Raw genomic sequence first — 16891 nt, forward strand, 5'->3', positions numbered from 1 at the left:
AAGTGAGAAATAGACATCTCTATAATAATCGATGGAGACTTTAACACACCTCTCCTATCATTAGATAGAACAATTAGAATATCAACAAGGAAACAGAGAACTTGAACAATATGTTAAGTGAGTTCGATAACAGATATATATAGAACGTTGCACCCAAACTCAGCAGGTTATACATTCTTTTCATGTGCCCATGGATCATTCTCCAGGATAGACAACATGTTAGGGCACAATGCAGCTCTTAATACATACAAAAAGATTGAAATTATATGACACACCTTCTCAAATAATAATGGAATGAAACTGGAAATCAATAATAGACAGGAAAGAAGTAAATTTGCAAATGTGTGGAGGCTAAAAAACAAGCTGCTATATGATCAGTGGTTCAAAGAAGATATCACAAGTGAAATCAATAAACATATTGAGACAAATGAAAACAAGAACACAATTTATCAAAACTTATAGGGAAGCTCTAGTGATTGGGCTCCCATCTACCGTATGGGAGGTCCAGGGTTTGATTCCTGGACCCTCCTGGTGAAGGCAAGCCGGCCCGCATAGCGAGCTGGCCTGAGTGGAGAGCTGGCCCATGTGAAGTGCTGGCCCATGTGGCAAGCTGGCCCAAGGGGAGTGCTGGCCTGTGCAGTGAGCTGGTCTGAGTGTGGTGCTGGCCCGTGTGGCAAACTAGCCCAAGCAGAGAGTTGACACAGCAAGATGATGCAATGAAAAGAGACACAGAGGAGAGACAATAAGCGACGCAGCAGACCAGGGAGCTGAGGTAGTACAAGAGATTGAGCCCCTCTCTCCCACTCTGGAAGTTCCCAGGATCGGTTCCCCTTGCCACCTAAAGAGAGGACAGACAGACACAGAGAACACACAGTGAATGAACACGGCAGAGAACAAGAGACGGGGATGGGGGAGAATTAAATAAATAAAACGAGTCTTAAAAAAGTCCAACAGAATACAGCAAAGATAGTGCTGAGAATGAAATTCATAGCCCTGAACACCTATATTAAAATAGAGAGGGAAGCAGATGTGGCTCATGTGATAAGGCCTCCACCTACCATATGGGAGGACCTGGGTACGATCCCTGGGGCCTCCTGGTGAAAAAGAAGAAGAGAAAACATGCCTGCCCAGCAAGCTAGTGGCTGTATGGCCAGCCAAGTGCCTACACGGTGAGCCGAGTGCCTGTGTGGTGAGCCAAGTGCCCACATGGTGAGCCAAGAGCCCACATGAGTGCCCGCATGGTGAGTTGAGTGCCCGCACAGCAAGCTGAGTGCCCACGTGTTGCACCAGTGCCCGCGCAAGTGTGTCATGCAGCAAGATAAAGATGCAACAAAAGAGAGACAAAAGAGAGAGTCAAGGTGAAGAGCAGCCGAGACTAGGAACTGAGGTGGTGCAATTGACAGGGAATATCTCTCCATATCAGAGGTCCCCAGGATCAAATCCTGGTGAATCATAGAGGAGAAAGACAAGAAGAGAAGACAAAAAGAGAAATAGACACAGAAGATTACACTATGAATAGACACAGACAGCAAACACAGCAGGGTGGGGGAGGGGAAGGAGAAGGGAAGAAAAATAAATAATTTTTAAAATTTTAAAAAGAAAAAAGAGCTAAACTCAAGTATTTAACTGACCAACTAGAGAAACTAGAAAAAGAACAGCAAACCAATCCCAAAGCAAGCAGAAGGAAAGAAATAAAAAAGATTAGAGCAGAAATAAATGAATTGAGAACAAAAATACAAAAGAGAAAATCAACAAAACCAAAAGGTGGTTCTATGAAAATATCAATAAAATTGACAAACCCCTAGTTAGATTAACAAAGAGAAAAAGAAAGAAGATGCAAATATATAAAATTAGAAATGAAAGAGGGGAAGGTAAGACTGACTCAACAGAAATAAAAAGTATCATAAGAGGATTTGAGAAACTATGCCAACAAACCAGACAACTTAGATGAAATCAACAAATTCCTAGAAACACCCAAACAACCTACGCTAATGCTACAAGAAATACAAGCACTTAACAAACCAATCATATTTAAAAAGATTGAATCCCTCATCAGAAATCTCCCAACAAAGAAAAGTCTAGAATCAGATGACTTCACAGGTGAATGCTATCAAGCATTTCATAAAGAATTAACACCAATCCTGTTTCAACTCTCCCAGAAAATTGAAGAGGGCAGAAAATTACCCAACACATTTTATGAAGCCAACATCACCCTAATTCCAAAGCCAGACAGAGACACTACAAGAAAAGAAAATGACAGACCAATCTCTCTATTGAATATAGATGCAAAAATTCTCAACAAAATACTTGCAAAGTGAATCCAACAGCATATTGAAAGACTTATATATCATGACCAACTGGGATTTATTCCTGTTGTGCAAGGCTGGTTCAATATAAAAAAATCAATCAACGTAATACACCACATTAACAAACTGAAGAAAAAAAACCAAGCATGATCATCTCAATCGATGCAGAAAATGCATTTGACAAAATCCAGCATCCTTTCTTTTTTTTTTTTTTTTTTTTATTTATTTAATTCCCCTCCCCTCCCCCGGTTGTCTGTTTTCTGTGTCTTTTTGCTGAAACGTGTCTTGTTTCTTTGTCCGCTTCTGTTGTCGTCAGCGGCACGGGAAGTGTGGGCGGCGCCATTCCTCGGCAGGCTGCTCCCTCCTTCGCGCTGGGCGGCTCTCCTTATGGGTGCACTCCTTGCGCGTGGGGCTCCCCTACGCGGGGGACACCCCTGTGTAGCAGGGCACTCCTTGCGCGCATCAGCACTGCGCATGGGCCAGCTCCACACGGGTCAAGGAGGCCCGGGGCTTGAACCGCGGACCTCCCATGTGGTAGACGGACGCCCTAACCACTGGGCCAAAGTCCGTTTCCCCGGCATCCTTTCTTGATAAAAAACACTTCAAAGGATAGGAATAAAAGGAAAATTCCTCAATATGATAAAAAGAATATATGAAAGGGAAGTGGACTTGGTCCATTGGATAGGGTGTCTGCCTACCACATGGGAGGTCCTTGGTTCAAACCCTGGGCCTCCTTGACTCGTGTGGAGCTGACCCATGGGCAGTGCTGATGCGCACAAGGAGTGCTGTGCCACGCAGGGGTGTCCCCCGTCTAGGGGAGTCCCATGCACAAGGAGCGTGCCCTGCAAGGAGTGTGCCCCGTAAGAAGTGTGCCCCACAAGGAGTGTGCCCCACAAGGAGTGTGCCCCGTAAGGAGAGCCAGCCAGCGCAAAAGAAAGTGCAGCCTGCCCAAGAATGGCATTGCACACATGGAGAGCTGACACAACAAGATGATGCAACAAGAAGAAACACAGATTCCCGGTGCCGCTGATAAGGATAGAAGCGGACACAGAAGAACACACAGCAAATGGACACAGAGAGCAGACAACTGGGGGTGGGAGGGGAGAGAAAAAAAAAAAAGAATATATGAAAAACCCACAACCAACATCATACTCAATGGGGAAAGGTGGAAAGTTTTCCCTCTAAGACCAGGAACAAGACAAAGATGCCCTCTGTCACCACTGTTATTCCACATTGTGCTAGAAGTTCTCCCTAGAGCAGTTGACAAGGAAAAAAAAAAATTAAAGGCATCCAAACAGGAAAAGAGGAAGTAAAACTCTCACTTTTTGTGGATGACAAGAACCAATATTCAGAAAATTCTGAAATGTCTACAACAAAACTACTTGAGCTAATACACATGAGTTCAGTAAAGTGTCAGGATCAACAAACAAAAATATTTCTGTACACTAGTATTGAACAATCTCAGGAGGAAATCAGGGAAAAAATTCCATTTACAAAAGCAACAAAAAGACTCAAAAACCTAGGAATAAATTTAACCAAAGAAGTATAGGACCTATATGCAGAAAATTACAAAACAATGCTAAAAGAAATCGATGAAGACCTAAACATATGAAAAGACATTCCATGTTCATAACAACATGGATGAACCTGGAGGAAATTACTCTGATTGAAGCAAGCCAGACACTAAAGGACAAATACTGTGATTGCATTATTATGAATGAAATATATTGTTTAACATATTGTATGAGTCCATTTATATAATATGTAAATATAAATCAACTTATAAAGATGAAATTTGATTAGTAGTTATGTAGGGCTAAGGAAGGCATGCTAAAAAGTGTAATGGTTTCCTTTTTGGAGTAATGAAATAATTCTAAAATCTTTTGTGATGATGAATGCACAACATTGTGATTAAACTAAAAGCCATTGATTATACACTTTAGTTAGCTCATATGGTATGTGAATATACCTCAACAAACTACTTAATAAATAAATAATTTGCAAGAACAGCCAGAAGTAGCAGCTATGTACAACAGGGGAAAAAGAGAGGGATTGAGAGGTGAAAATTTTTCTTTTTTTGTGTCTGTTATTATTTTTATTGAAATAATGAACATCCTCTAATAATGACTGAAGTGATGAATGCACAACTCTGTGATTATACCAAATACCATTGATTGTACACTTTGGATGAATTGTATACTTTATTAATATATACCAATAGAATTGATTTGTTAAGGAAAAAACCATAGTGTGGGTAGTGGGTGTAGATCAGTGGTTGGGCACTTGATTCCCATGTGTGAGGCCTGGGTTCAATCCCTGGTACATTCTACAGAGAAAAAAAACAACCCACAATGTGATACTGAAGAGAGTCCAGGGTGGTCCTCGGCTGGTTTGTTTGCTTGGTGCAGCAGAGTAGACAGCCACACTGTCTATTCTGCTTCCAAGTCTAAAACTAGGCTAGGAAGGAAAAGAGAATTTATTTGACAGCGGGATACTGAAGATGTACAATATCAAATCAGCCTCCCCAACTGAAGCAATTCTAATATTTTATAACATCAGGATGCTAATGAGTAATTGGGGAGGAGCTGGACACATGTTCCTTCATTAATAAACATTAAGGAATTGAACATGGTGGGGTGGGTAACAAACCAGGGTGACTTGCAAGGTTATAATCATTATCAGAGATCAAGATTGTGGGATAAGGGGGGGCGGGGAATGCAGCTCAAGCAGCTGAGTGCTGGCCCGGGTTCGGGTTCTGGTACCTCCTGAAAAAGCAAAAACAACTCAGGGAAGCCCATGTGGCACAGTGGTTGAGTGCCAGTTCCCCACATTAAAAAAAAAAAAAGGATTCTGGGGTAGGAAAGTACAGAGCAGAGGTCAGTCACAAGGTGTTCCATATGGATGTCAAGCAGGAGGGTGGCAGGGTTATACATAAGGGAGAGGCTAAGTTTTACATAACCATAAACAGAGATGGGACCTATTTAGAATAACCATCATAATAGTGGGTCTAGGGTAAATCCAGCCAGTTTTAGTTATTTCGGATATTAACCTTCTGCTATTTTTCTTGGGGGGAAGGGGCAATTTTATTTATTTTCAATCATTAGACAACATCCATCTCCCTACCCCATCCCAACTTCTTTTTTCTTGTTTTCTTGCCTCACAGTACTGTCAAGGGCTTTTTTTTTTTTGAGGTACTATACTGTGGATTGAACCCAGGACCTCGTATGAAGGAGGCCAGTTCTCAACCACTGAGCCACACTGGCTCCCCTGAGTGGGCTCCCCTGAGTTGGCTCCCTCGTCTGCTTGTCGTTTATTTGTTTCTTTTCTTTAGGAGGCACCAGAAATTGTACCTGGGAGCTCCCATGTGGGAGGCAGGTGCTCAACTTCTTGAGCCACATCTGCTCCCCTATTTAAAATTTTTTTTATTTATTTTGCCCCTCCTTGTGGCTTGCTTATTGTCTGCTCTCTGTGTCCATTCACTGTGTGCTCTTCTGTGTTTCTGCTTGTTTCCCTTTTTGTTGTGTTACCTTGCCGAGTTGGCTCTCCATGGTGCTGGTGGGCTGGGCAGCACTCGGCGATGCTGGCGGGCCAGGCGGCACTTCACAGTATATGTGGGCCAGCAGCTCTCTGCGGCGTGCGGGCGAGCCTGCCTTCACAAGGAGGCCCTGGGACCCAAACCCATGGCCTCCTATCTGGTAGACGGGAGCCCAGCTGATTGAGCCACAGCTGCTTCCCATGTTCCCCTATTTTTTTAATTATATAAAGGCATCACTTAATTCTTAACTCTCAGCTACAAAGTTTTAGTACAATGCCTCAATATTTAAGTTATACTGGTCTTTTCTAGTATGCCTTTGTGTTTTGTTTCATGTTTTAAAAGCAGTGTTTTGAAAAAAATAAAATAAAAGCAATAATTTGTGTAGGAATTCTAGGTAGGCATAACATGTTCCTGAATAGGTAAAATTCTGTACATTTTACAGATGAGATGACTAAGACTTGGAGAGGACTGGCTTGCTTAAGGATACACTGCTAGCTGAGATCAGTATTCAGGTCTCCTGATTCAGTCCAGGGCCCTTTCTGACATGCCATGTTGCTTCTTTGGTATAATTTTAGTTCAGTGCTCTGCAAATAGCAGGTGCTTTCCAAAACTATGTGATCTGGAAAACAGGACTGTGAGCAAGAGTCCATAATTATTCCACAGACCTGTTGCTGTCGATTATGCATATAGAGCATCACACGTAACATAAGTAATCATTCATAATCCTGGTATTTTTCCAGGTGCATGGTAGTAAGTGTGCAGAGATGAGAGACAACTGGGAAGCTTAATTAGGGGCACAGGCAGCTATAACATTTATATATTATAATGATTTTGGTTTTCCAACATGTACTTTCTCTACAAGCATCACTAAATACTTATAAATTCATAGTTTCATTCTCCCTTGTAGCAGATATTTGTGAGGGATATCTATTTTTTCTTTTTTAAAGGAAATTTCAAATGTATAATCTCATCAGGATTATTCTCTATATTATATTTCTTCGTAGTAATCTTTTCTGCAAATCTTCTCAACTTTTGGGGCCACCTCAGTAACACAAAGCTCAAGAACTGGTATAAATGGAAGCAGATTTGGCTCAACTGGTAGAGCATCCACCTACCATATGGGAGGTCCAGGGTTCAAACCCAGGGCCTCCTGACCTGTGCAGTGAGCTGGCCCACACGCAGCACTGATGCACGCAAGGATGCTGTTCCACGCAGGGGTGTCTCTGCATAGGAGAGCCCCATACGGAAGGAGCGTGCCCTGCAAGGAGAGCCACCCCGCGTGAAAAAAAGCGCAGCCTGCCTAGCAGTGGCACCAAACACACAGAGAGCTGACACAGCAAGATGACACAACAAAAAGAGACACTGATTCCTGGTGCTGCTGACAACAATGTGAGCAGACACAGAAGAACATACAGCGAATGGACACAGAGAGCAGACAACTGGGGCTGGGGGCGGGGAGGGGAGAGAAATAAATAAAAAATAAATCTTAAAAAAAAAAAGAAAAATGAGTGGTATAAAAATTCACAGTAACATACATTCATTTTTGTTTTACATAAGCAATTAAAGAAGGGGGCAGTGCTGGGCATCTGTATTGTACAATACAGATCAGTGTAAAGAGGACAGCAGTAACACACAGATACATAATTCTAAAAACATTGCTTTCTGGATGGTTCTTTTACTGGGTGGATACTTGAGCCAGAGATCTTTAAACTCTGTGGTTCAATCAATCCCTTTTCCTTTTTAATCCTCCATTTCTATGAATTTGTCCAGCTTGTCTTCAATGGAATTTCTTCCAGGACTCTCTCCTCCCTTTCCTTCCCTTCTTTCTTTCTGTTGTTTTGTGTTATTTTCTTTGCTTCCCTTCCTCCCTCCCTGCCTTCTCCCTGCTCCTTTCATATCAAAATAAAAATTTGCAGAAATAAGTTAGGGGAGTAGAGACCAGTCTACAGTACTGTGTTCCAGAAGAAATTCTGTTCTGGCAGTCCTTGTGCTTGAGCAAGTTCCCAATCAGGAAAAAAGGGAGCTTCAAGAAAGAACCATGGCTTTGCCTGAGGATCTGTTTGGGGAGTGCTGGGTGGCGCTGCAGTTGGGACTTGGAGAACTCAGGAAAAGGAGGGGAAATCCTTGCCAGGCAGCAGGAGGTGGGGGAGGAAGTGTCAGGGAGAAAGAGCCAGTCAGGAAGAGCTTCTGCAAGGGGTGGAGAATGCACTGCCTGCTTACGCTGCCTGCAAGACCTCTATGCAGACATTGTGTCTTTGTGAGCAGACTGCAGAGGCCATGTGCGTGCAATGTGCGTGCAGAATGTATGTGAATGTGTGTGTTGCTTATTTCGGATCATGGGTCTGTGTGAACTGCTGACTGCAAGGAACAGGAATGTGTTGTTGAAAGGATTTTGCAGTCTCAGTGCTTGTTTGTGGTTGTGTGGTATGTGTAACTGACTTTTTGCCAGATGCACTGTTTTGATTCCAGCTCTGAAAGTTTAGTGGGAGCCTAGCAGACCTAAGCCAAGACCCAACAAAGTCAGAATTTAGAAGGAAATATGGAGCAACATGAGATGGAAACAGGGGAGAGAAGCCGTTACAATAAGAGGAAAGACAAGGAAAGGAAATTTGGAGAAAGGGGGAATGAGAAAACAGAAGGTAAATAATATAAAGGGAAGAAATTTGATAAGGGGGAGGTAAAGAAAAACAACATATTCTTCCAGATACAGGCACATGCTTGGTTCCCCCGGTCCTGGGGTAAGATATTTCTTAGTCTCCCCCCCTTATTCCTTTCTGACATGATTTATCTTGGTTGTACATTCATAACAGGTATATTTTACTTACTCCATGGGATATTTAAAACTTTAATAGTTGTCAAGAAAGCTCCTTACCAGTTCTTAGATGAGAGAAAGTTTTTTCTGATATTTAAAATAATGTGTGACGTGCAGGGCCATTGAAATACACCCTATCTTCACATTATAAAGATGACTATTATTTTTACTTTAATACTAACATTTAACAGGGACCATCTACACTTGGAATGAGATAGTTAACCTAGTCATGGAAATTCTTCTAGATCTAGGTAGATACACACAGAGACAGCATAACACTGAACCTGGTTGTGGTCTGGAGTGGAAGTCCTAGTTGGGAGTATCCCAGTTTTGTTTTATTGCCAATACACCAAGCAAGTATTTTCTGCAATTTCAAATTACAACCATTATGATGTCATTCTTTCCCACTAATTTCCTCACTTGATTTTTTTAACCTAAATAATTAGCAATTATTTTAATAATATTTACAATTCTACCTTTGCTCCGTTCATTAATCTCTCTTTTGTCTCATTTGGCCATTTTTTCCTTCTTTCTTTTTACTCTTTTCTCATCTGCTTTTGTATTTCTTCCTCTCATTTCCCAGGATTTGACTAACATTTTCTGTCACTTCTTTCCTCACCGCTCTCTCCTTTATCGAAATCATTCTTTTTCAGTCTCTTTCTTTCCATTCCTTTTTCTAGTGTCTTTGTCCCCAGCAGAGGGGGTCGGATGGTGATGCAGAAATGGGGAATGAGGCCTGGGAGAAAGCAGGCTGGGAGTGGGGGCGGGAAGGGGGAGTGGTGCTTCGGCTGTTTCTGTAATCAGTCTATAAAAGGCAGACCAAAAGCCCTCTTGCACATCCCCGGTCTCCCGCCCCTCAAACGTTCTACTTCCCTACCGTACATTCTGCACGCAACCCCCCTACTCCATGTCTCATGACATAACTCTCAACCAGCTGTGACAGCCAGGGATACTGACCTACTTTTGGTCTATTAGGCACTAAACCTTGGTATTTCTGCTGTTTTGTTCCAACATGTCAGTGGGTCACTTTTAAAATATCAAAACATTTCACAATTTTCCAAAAGATAGTAGTTACAAGAAAAAGCATAGTGATAAAAAGCTAAAGTAGCTTTAGCAATAGCAATAATCATTGAACTTTATAGGTGATTCTTGGTTAATGGATCCTTGGATTCTTTGAAATTATCCTGAGGCTTCTGAGTTCAAAGGCCTATAGAGAACTACTGTTATGTTGTCTTCAATTCAGTTTCCTTCTTTTTCATTTTGTCTCTCTGTGGCTAATTCTAATGTTTTCCAATGTTATTGGAGACATAAGTCCAAAAGCAGACATTGATTTCTAAATAAAACTGTATTCACTTAGAAGTACAGGGCATGGACTCTGCTGTTTGGATTCAAATCCTGGTTCTGCTACTTGCTAGCTGTGTGACTTCAGACATGTTACTTAGCCTTTCTGTGCGTCAGTTAGCCCATTTGTAAAGAGAAGATACTCAAACTCAGCAGGGTTGTTAGGAGGATTAAATGGTTCGATAAATGTAAAAGCTCTAAGATGTGGTAGGCTTATGATGAGGCTGGGTCAGATATTTAACTATGTCTTCCGAATACATACAAGGTATTTGTTATTTTTATTCACCAATTACTTACTAAGCAAGCAGTGTGATAGAGTCTCAGTCTAAGTTGTGTGCCCTATTTTCCTAAAATGTTCTGGGAAACAAGCAAAAAAGATAGGAAGCTGTACATTAGACAGTGAAATATTTCACTGTTTTACTCTCCAGTGATTTTCTTTTTATTGTTAGATTGACATGCAAATGGAAAGGCACTGAAAGAGCAGGAAAATCAAGAAAAGAAAGGAGGTTGGGGATCAGGTGGAGCATTTGGGAAGAAGGGTTAAGTAGGAAAAGGAGGGAAAATAAATCTAGCTCAATGACCAGTGTTGACATAAAAAAAGGGAGCAAAAATGATTTTTAAAAAATGAAGAAATGGGACAGGTAAGATGTGAAAAAAATAGGTATGAACTGCATTTGCAAATGTTTATTGACCACTCAGGGTGCTGCTGATAGCAACTGGTCAAATCCTTGCAGCGGTTTGAACATTATCATTTCTGTGGTTGGACTGCACTGGCTACCAGTCATGTTTCTCTGGAAGGAAATAGTGTCAAGTGCGTGGCAATGGAGTGTGGGGGCGGGGCTAGTTTATTTTCCTTTATTACTTGGTGCTCCCTCTATCCTTTTGTACAAACCCCCTTTCCACATTTACGTACTCCATTCTCTCTTCTTCCATTTTTCCCAGCTTGGTATAGTTTTAAGACACTCTAGTGGATAGACAATCAGATCAGGAAATGACCAATGATTTAAATGATTTTGTCTTTCATCAGAGGTGACTAACAATGTTTGCTTATATGTTGAGTGCTTTAAATGAAGACTATTCTACAAATGGTTATTCTAGTCTCTCTCTGAAACTATTCTCAACTTTCATGGGCCTTAGAGTCAGCTTATGGCCAATTCTATAAACTTTTATGTATGGCTCAAGAAACGTACGTTTGCAGGCTGATTCAGGTGAGAGATGAGGACCAAAGAATCTGCATTTCTGACAAGCATCCCAGGTTATTCTTATATGGTAGAAAAAAAGAAATCTTGCTATCAACGAGATGCAATTAAGAGGAAGGGGGGAAATCTGCATTACTTCTCTTTCTAAATCTTTTTTTCCCTACCACCCTTTTCTCTCTTCTCAGCCAATTTACTGCTCCCTTTGTGTCTGGCATCAGCATTTTGTTGGCATAGTCAGGGAGTCTCTTAAAGTGCAGAGAGGGAGTGGAGGAAAAGGAGGAGGGATGTGGGTGGAGAACGGCTAGCTCTGGGCTGAGCTATTCTAACTGCGAAGACTGTTGTTGTCGGGCTGGTTCTAGCCGGTTGGCTCCGGGAGAGGAAGCGGCCGGGAGGGAGAGCTAGATCTATTGCAGCTGCCGCCGCTGTTGCGTATTTGCTAGTGTAGGTTCTGATAGGAGACACCCACCACCTTTTTGCCAGCCACATGAATTTTGCAGTCATCACAGTAGATATCCCATGAGGAATACTATTTTCGGTACTGACAACTGTCCCGGATTCAGAGATTAGTTCCTATTTACGATTCTCATCTTTACTACTTTGAGGCCTGTAGCTTTGAACAAATCCAGCTTGTTTGCCTGTCTTTACACCCAGAAGGGAAAGATTTCTGCCAGATGGTGCCCACGGAGTACTTAAAGAGGTTTGCTTGACATGTAATGTTGATGCAGCTTCTACTCACGGCTGCATGAGTGAGATCTGCTTTTCTGGCCAATGTAGACATACATGTATGCAACACAAGTTGAATCGGAGAGGGGGAGAGGGGGTTGTTTGTACCCTTAACTTTGTTAGAGGAGATATTCCTTTCATCAAATCACCAATTAAAGGGTGTTCCCTCCCCTGGTATTTTCATATTATTCTACGAGGAGCTTAAGGAAAAAAGGCTTCCTGCTGCAAATTAAGGTATCATAATTCTAAGCAGCTAATCTGATTGACTAATTGAAATGGCTAGTAACACACATATTTCAACAATGTGCAAATATAGATTATTCTAACATCTGTTGTCTCAACTAGTGATTTTTACCTTGACTGAACATTGGAATCCCCTAGAGAGCTTTAAAAAATACTGGGGCCTGGATCCCAATTCCAGATATTCTGATTTAATCTGTATGGGAATGCAGTTTTGGCATCCAGGTTTTAAAAGCTCTCCAGTTGATTCCAGTGTGTCTAGGAATAAGGGCAAAAATCGGGAGGCATTTTGGTTTACTTTGATTCTGTCTCAAATCATAGGGTTGGTCTCATACTCCTAGGGAGATGCAGTGAATGTGCCTAACTGGTCAATATGTACAATGAGCATCAATTAGCCATGAAGAATAATAGCTAAGGATTATTGAGAACTTTTATACTGTGCATTATTTAAGTTATTAATCCTTACATCCCAATTAGTGTTAATATGATCTTCATTTTGCTGATGAGAAAACTAAGATTTATAAAGGTTAAGCAACAATCCCATGCCACTAATAAATAATAAAGCTGGGATTTCATATCCAATTTATTTGACTCCAGAGATGCTAAAGTTACCTATATTACGTCTTCCCAAGGAATTCATCTACTCCAGAGCCTCCTGAAGAATGTTAATTTGCTGGTTAAAAACGGGGGGGTGTATGATTAAGACAAGTTACTTATAGTTTTGAGCATACAGTGTTACCAAAAGGGAATTTGAGTCCATACCTACTTAAGCATATCAACTATGAAAACACAAAGATTATGATTGAATCTAAGTAACCGAACATTTCTGGACCTTGGTTTCCCAGTCTGGAAATGTTCAAAATAATGTTATGACATCATATAGCAAGAATGAAGTATGAATTTGATCATTATACATGTTGCGTGAGCTCCAAATGGAAGATTTACAAAATTGTTAAGTCATCTTCTTTGAAATTACAAATTTGTATCATAAATGTTAAGCCATAGCATATATAGATATATATTATCATTCTGAGATTTTTTTTTTCAACTAACTTAAGTCAAAAGCAATGTTGTTGTATACAGGCATTTCTTAAAATGTGGTAGCAGGGGAAGCGTACTTGGCCCAATGGATAGGGCATCTGCCTACCACATGGGAGGTCTGCGGTTCAAACTTCGGGCCTCCTTGACCCTGTGGAGCTGGCCTATGTGCAGTGCTGATGCGCGCAGGGAGTGCCCCCCTACGCAGGGGTGTCCCCTGTGTAGGGGAGTCCCAGGTGCAAAGAGTGCGCCCCATAAGGAGAGCTGCCCAGTGCGAAAGAGAGTGCAGCCTGCCCAGGAATGGCTCCGCACAAACGAAGAGCTGACGCAGCAAGATGACACAACGAAAAGAAACAACAGATTCCCGGTGCTGCTGATAAGGATAGAAGTGGTCACAAAAGAACACACAGCGAATGGACACAGAGAGCAGAAAACTGGGGGGGGGGGGGGGGGGGGGCGGGGGGGAAGGGGAGAGAAAAATATAATTAAAAAAAAAATCAAGACTTAAAAAAAATGCAGTAGCAGTTCATTGAATGGTAGCTGACTTTTTTTTGTTCCAATCCCTGGTACTTCATCTTTTAATAATTGAACCTTGTACATGGGAAGCAGGTGCTCAAATCACTGAGCACACCTGCTCACAAGCATTTTATTTTCTTAATGGCAAGTGAGTTAATAGTCTACTACTACTTATCCTCCTCTCACCAATACAATCCACTTTGGGCAGGGAGGGTGTTGCATGTTTATCATGAACCCGGTTCCTTAAGGGGGACTGAAGGAGTAGGCTATTATTGATTCTTGGCTGGGCGGCATTACAGAAACTTTTCCCCGTTTCAGTTTCCCTATGTATTGTTGATGGAAAGGGTTCTGTGGCAGGAAAGAATTCAAGGACTAAAATATTTTACTATAGCTGTGTAAAATATTGGTGAAGGAGAACTGATTTTCCTTTTACCTCATATTGTACACTAAAAAGTTCAATACAAATTTATCCAGTGTCAGAAAAAAAAAACAAAACCGAACTAGGCAAGAAGACAGTTTATTGAACGTTGTTAAAGTAAGGAAAGCAGGAGCAAGTGGGTGGGTCTTGTGCCTCCAAGCAGAGAGCTACCTCAGGGGTTGCTAGTTGACAGTAAGTCCTTGGGCAAGGGGTGGGTTACAAGATAAATTAAGCTGTTGTTTGTGTAGCTTTAGGCTTCTATTTCTAGCAAGCAGGTATCTTTCCCCAAATCTTTTAACTTGAGGTTGGTTGCTGGGCTTTCCAAGTAGGGGTCTCTAGAAACGTGAATCTCCACGTGCCTCAGATCTCTAGATAAGTGACTTTCCACCTACCCCAGGTTTCTAAATACCTGATTCTCCTACCTCATATCTTCTGTCAGATTTTCATACAGTTACTATCTCTGGGGTGGAGCCTCCCATGATCACAAAATGCTCTGTCTTTTGGGTTGTTTTCTTTATGTCCTAGAAGGCTGAATATCAGAGTGGAAATAAATAGAAACATTTTAGTTTCTGTATAGACCCGGTAATACCCTTGTTTCTCTAAATGTACTCTATGAAAATAGTTCACTATCCTAGGTGATTCTCAATGTGATAACATATTAGTAAACACTTTTTAACAGTACTAGCGCTCTGCCAAGCATTAAGTATTGTACTCTCGTTAACTCATTAACTGCTTATAAAAGCTCAACGAAGTAGATTATTTTTATCATTTTTTACGTTTGCGCATATTAAGGCACAGAGAGGTTAAATTACTTCTGAAGATCCTAGCCAGGCAGTCTGGCTCCAGAAATTTATCACTCTTAGATTATGCTAAATCTCTTGAAAGACTCTCAGGGAGTGTTTGCCCTGAGGGAAAGACAGGAAAAAAAAAAAGAAAAAAGAAAAAAGAGCAGACCGATGATGAAATTACTTTGGCAAAAGGTTGGAAATAAGCGCTGAAAAGAAGTTACTGGCTGAGACGAGTGGGAAGGCGGCATAACCTGCAAAAAGGCAAACTGGTTAGGCATCTCAGACAATAATGAATGAAGTTCCCCGGAAATGAATCTTCCATAAGGTAAGACACCCACCTGCTGCCTTTGGTTTTACTTTTTAGGATGTTGTTAAGGGAGTAGTAATGTAGCTCAACAAACGCACATTCCTAGCCCCCTCTTTGGGCTATAGTTTTATTTTCATGTAGTTTTGTAATTTCCAAAACGCTCCTAATGACCTTATCTCATTCTCACAGCAACCCTGGAATATATCCTTACCTTTTCCTAAGAAAGGATCAGAGGAAGATAAATAATTTGTCCACGACGTTACACTGGTTTTTAAGTGGCAGAGCTGGCGGTACCACACCACCCAGCCTCTAGTTTGAAACCTACTTAAAGCCAGAGAATGGTTTTAATATTTCCCTCACAATATACAAAGGCATTCTTTACTCCGCACACGAGTAAGGACCTTCTAGATAGTAATGATCTGTGTCCCCCAAGTTTTGCCTCCAGGGTGGGGACAGACCAAGGGAAGAGAAGATTCTAGGCGGCGGCTGGGCGGAGGGTGGGCTGCGGGGGGCCCGACAGGCGCGTACTCGGAGACCCGAGCCCGAGGGGCTTGGCGGGCTCGCGTACTGGGGCAAGTGCGGACACGAGGGCCGGAGGAGGGAACGTGCGGGCGAGGAGGGCGTACAACGGAACGGGACCGATCTCGCGGTTTCGAGTTGGAAACAAACCTCGCCCCCTACCCGTTTCCTTTTCTCAGTGAGGACGGTTTGGGGGCGGGTGGGGAAGCGCGGCCTCGGAGAGCTCTCGCGCTCCCGCTTTCCTCCCTGCGCGCGCTCCGCCGCCTCCCCACAGCCCCCGAGGCTGGCGACGGCCGCGAGCCGGGGCCGGGAGGCGGGAGGGTCTCGGCGCAGGTGTCGGGCCCGCGACCCGCCTGGCTGCGGCGCCGGGAGGGCGGGGCGGCGGGGCGGGGCCGGCGCGCGGGGGCTCTGCACGCCGCGGCGCCTCGGTCTGGGGAACGCGGGGCGGCCTCCGCCGGCGTCGCGCGCGCTGTGTGTGAGCGGGACCGCGCGCGCGCGCGCGACGGCGAATGAGAGTGAGGGAGTGAGGGTGAGGGAGCGAGGAGCGGCTGGGGGTGAGTGTGTGTGTGGGAGTGAGTGTGTGCCGGGGGGGGGGGGGGGGTCGGGGTGAGGGAGAGCCGGGCCGCGAGACTGAGAAAGTGAGCGAGCGTGCGAGGACGCCCGGCCCGGCTGCGGGAGCCGCGGTGGCCGGAGGAGAAAGGAGGCGGCTCCCGGCATCCCGACCCCTCCCCCTCCTCGCCGCGTCCGACTTCCAGCCTGCGGGGCCGCCTGCGCGTCCCTCCGAGGCCGGGCCGAGAGCGAGGGAGGAGCCGCCCGAGCCAGGTGAGCGGGAAGCTCGCGTCCCTGCCCACGGTGTAGGCGCGGGAGGCGGCGGCGCGCTGCCCCCCGGGGGGGGCCAGTTGGGCCCCGAGGGCTCCCTGAGGAGCGGGGCCCGGCCCGGGTTGGGGACGGGACCGTGCGCGCCCGAGGCCCGCGGCTTGTGGAGGCCGGTGGTCGCTCGGGTGGCCGAGGCGGTGGGGAGCGAGTCAGAACCTGGGGGACGCGTGTGCGCAGGGAGGGGGGCGACACTGCCGTGGGGCGTGTGACTGGAAAACTGTCGGAGGGAGGCGGCGTGAAACGTGGTCTCCCCAGTTAGTGAGGGGGTGTGGT

General features: G+C 43.9%; 1 protein-coding gene across 15 annotated transcripts in view; it reads left to right on the top strand.

Annotated features, from left to right (window-relative positions):
* Positions 1–15108: 15108 nt before the first annotated feature.
* The window catches only part of RIMKLB (ribosomal modification protein rimK like family member B), an 81328-nt gene continuing 79545 nt past the window's right edge, over positions 15109–16891 (top strand). For 3 of the 15 annotated variants that reach the window (XR_011646661.1, XR_009182080.2, XR_011646663.1), the window contains exon 1: positions 16268–16564. The gene's annotated coding sequence lies outside the window, so the exon portion shown is untranslated. Of the gene's footprint in view, positions 15242–16130; positions 16565–16891 lie in introns of those variants that run through there. The other 12 variants (XR_009182082.2, XM_023587893.3, XM_023587896.3 and 9 more) reach the window with 11 other exon arrangements.

Source organism: Dasypus novemcinctus, chromosome 20 (assembly GCF_030445035.2).
Source record: "Dasypus novemcinctus isolate mDasNov1 chromosome 20, mDasNov1.1.hap2, whole genome shotgun sequence".
In the NCBI taxonomy this organism is placed as follows: domain Eukaryota; kingdom Metazoa; phylum Chordata; class Mammalia; order Cingulata; family Dasypodidae; genus Dasypus; species Dasypus novemcinctus.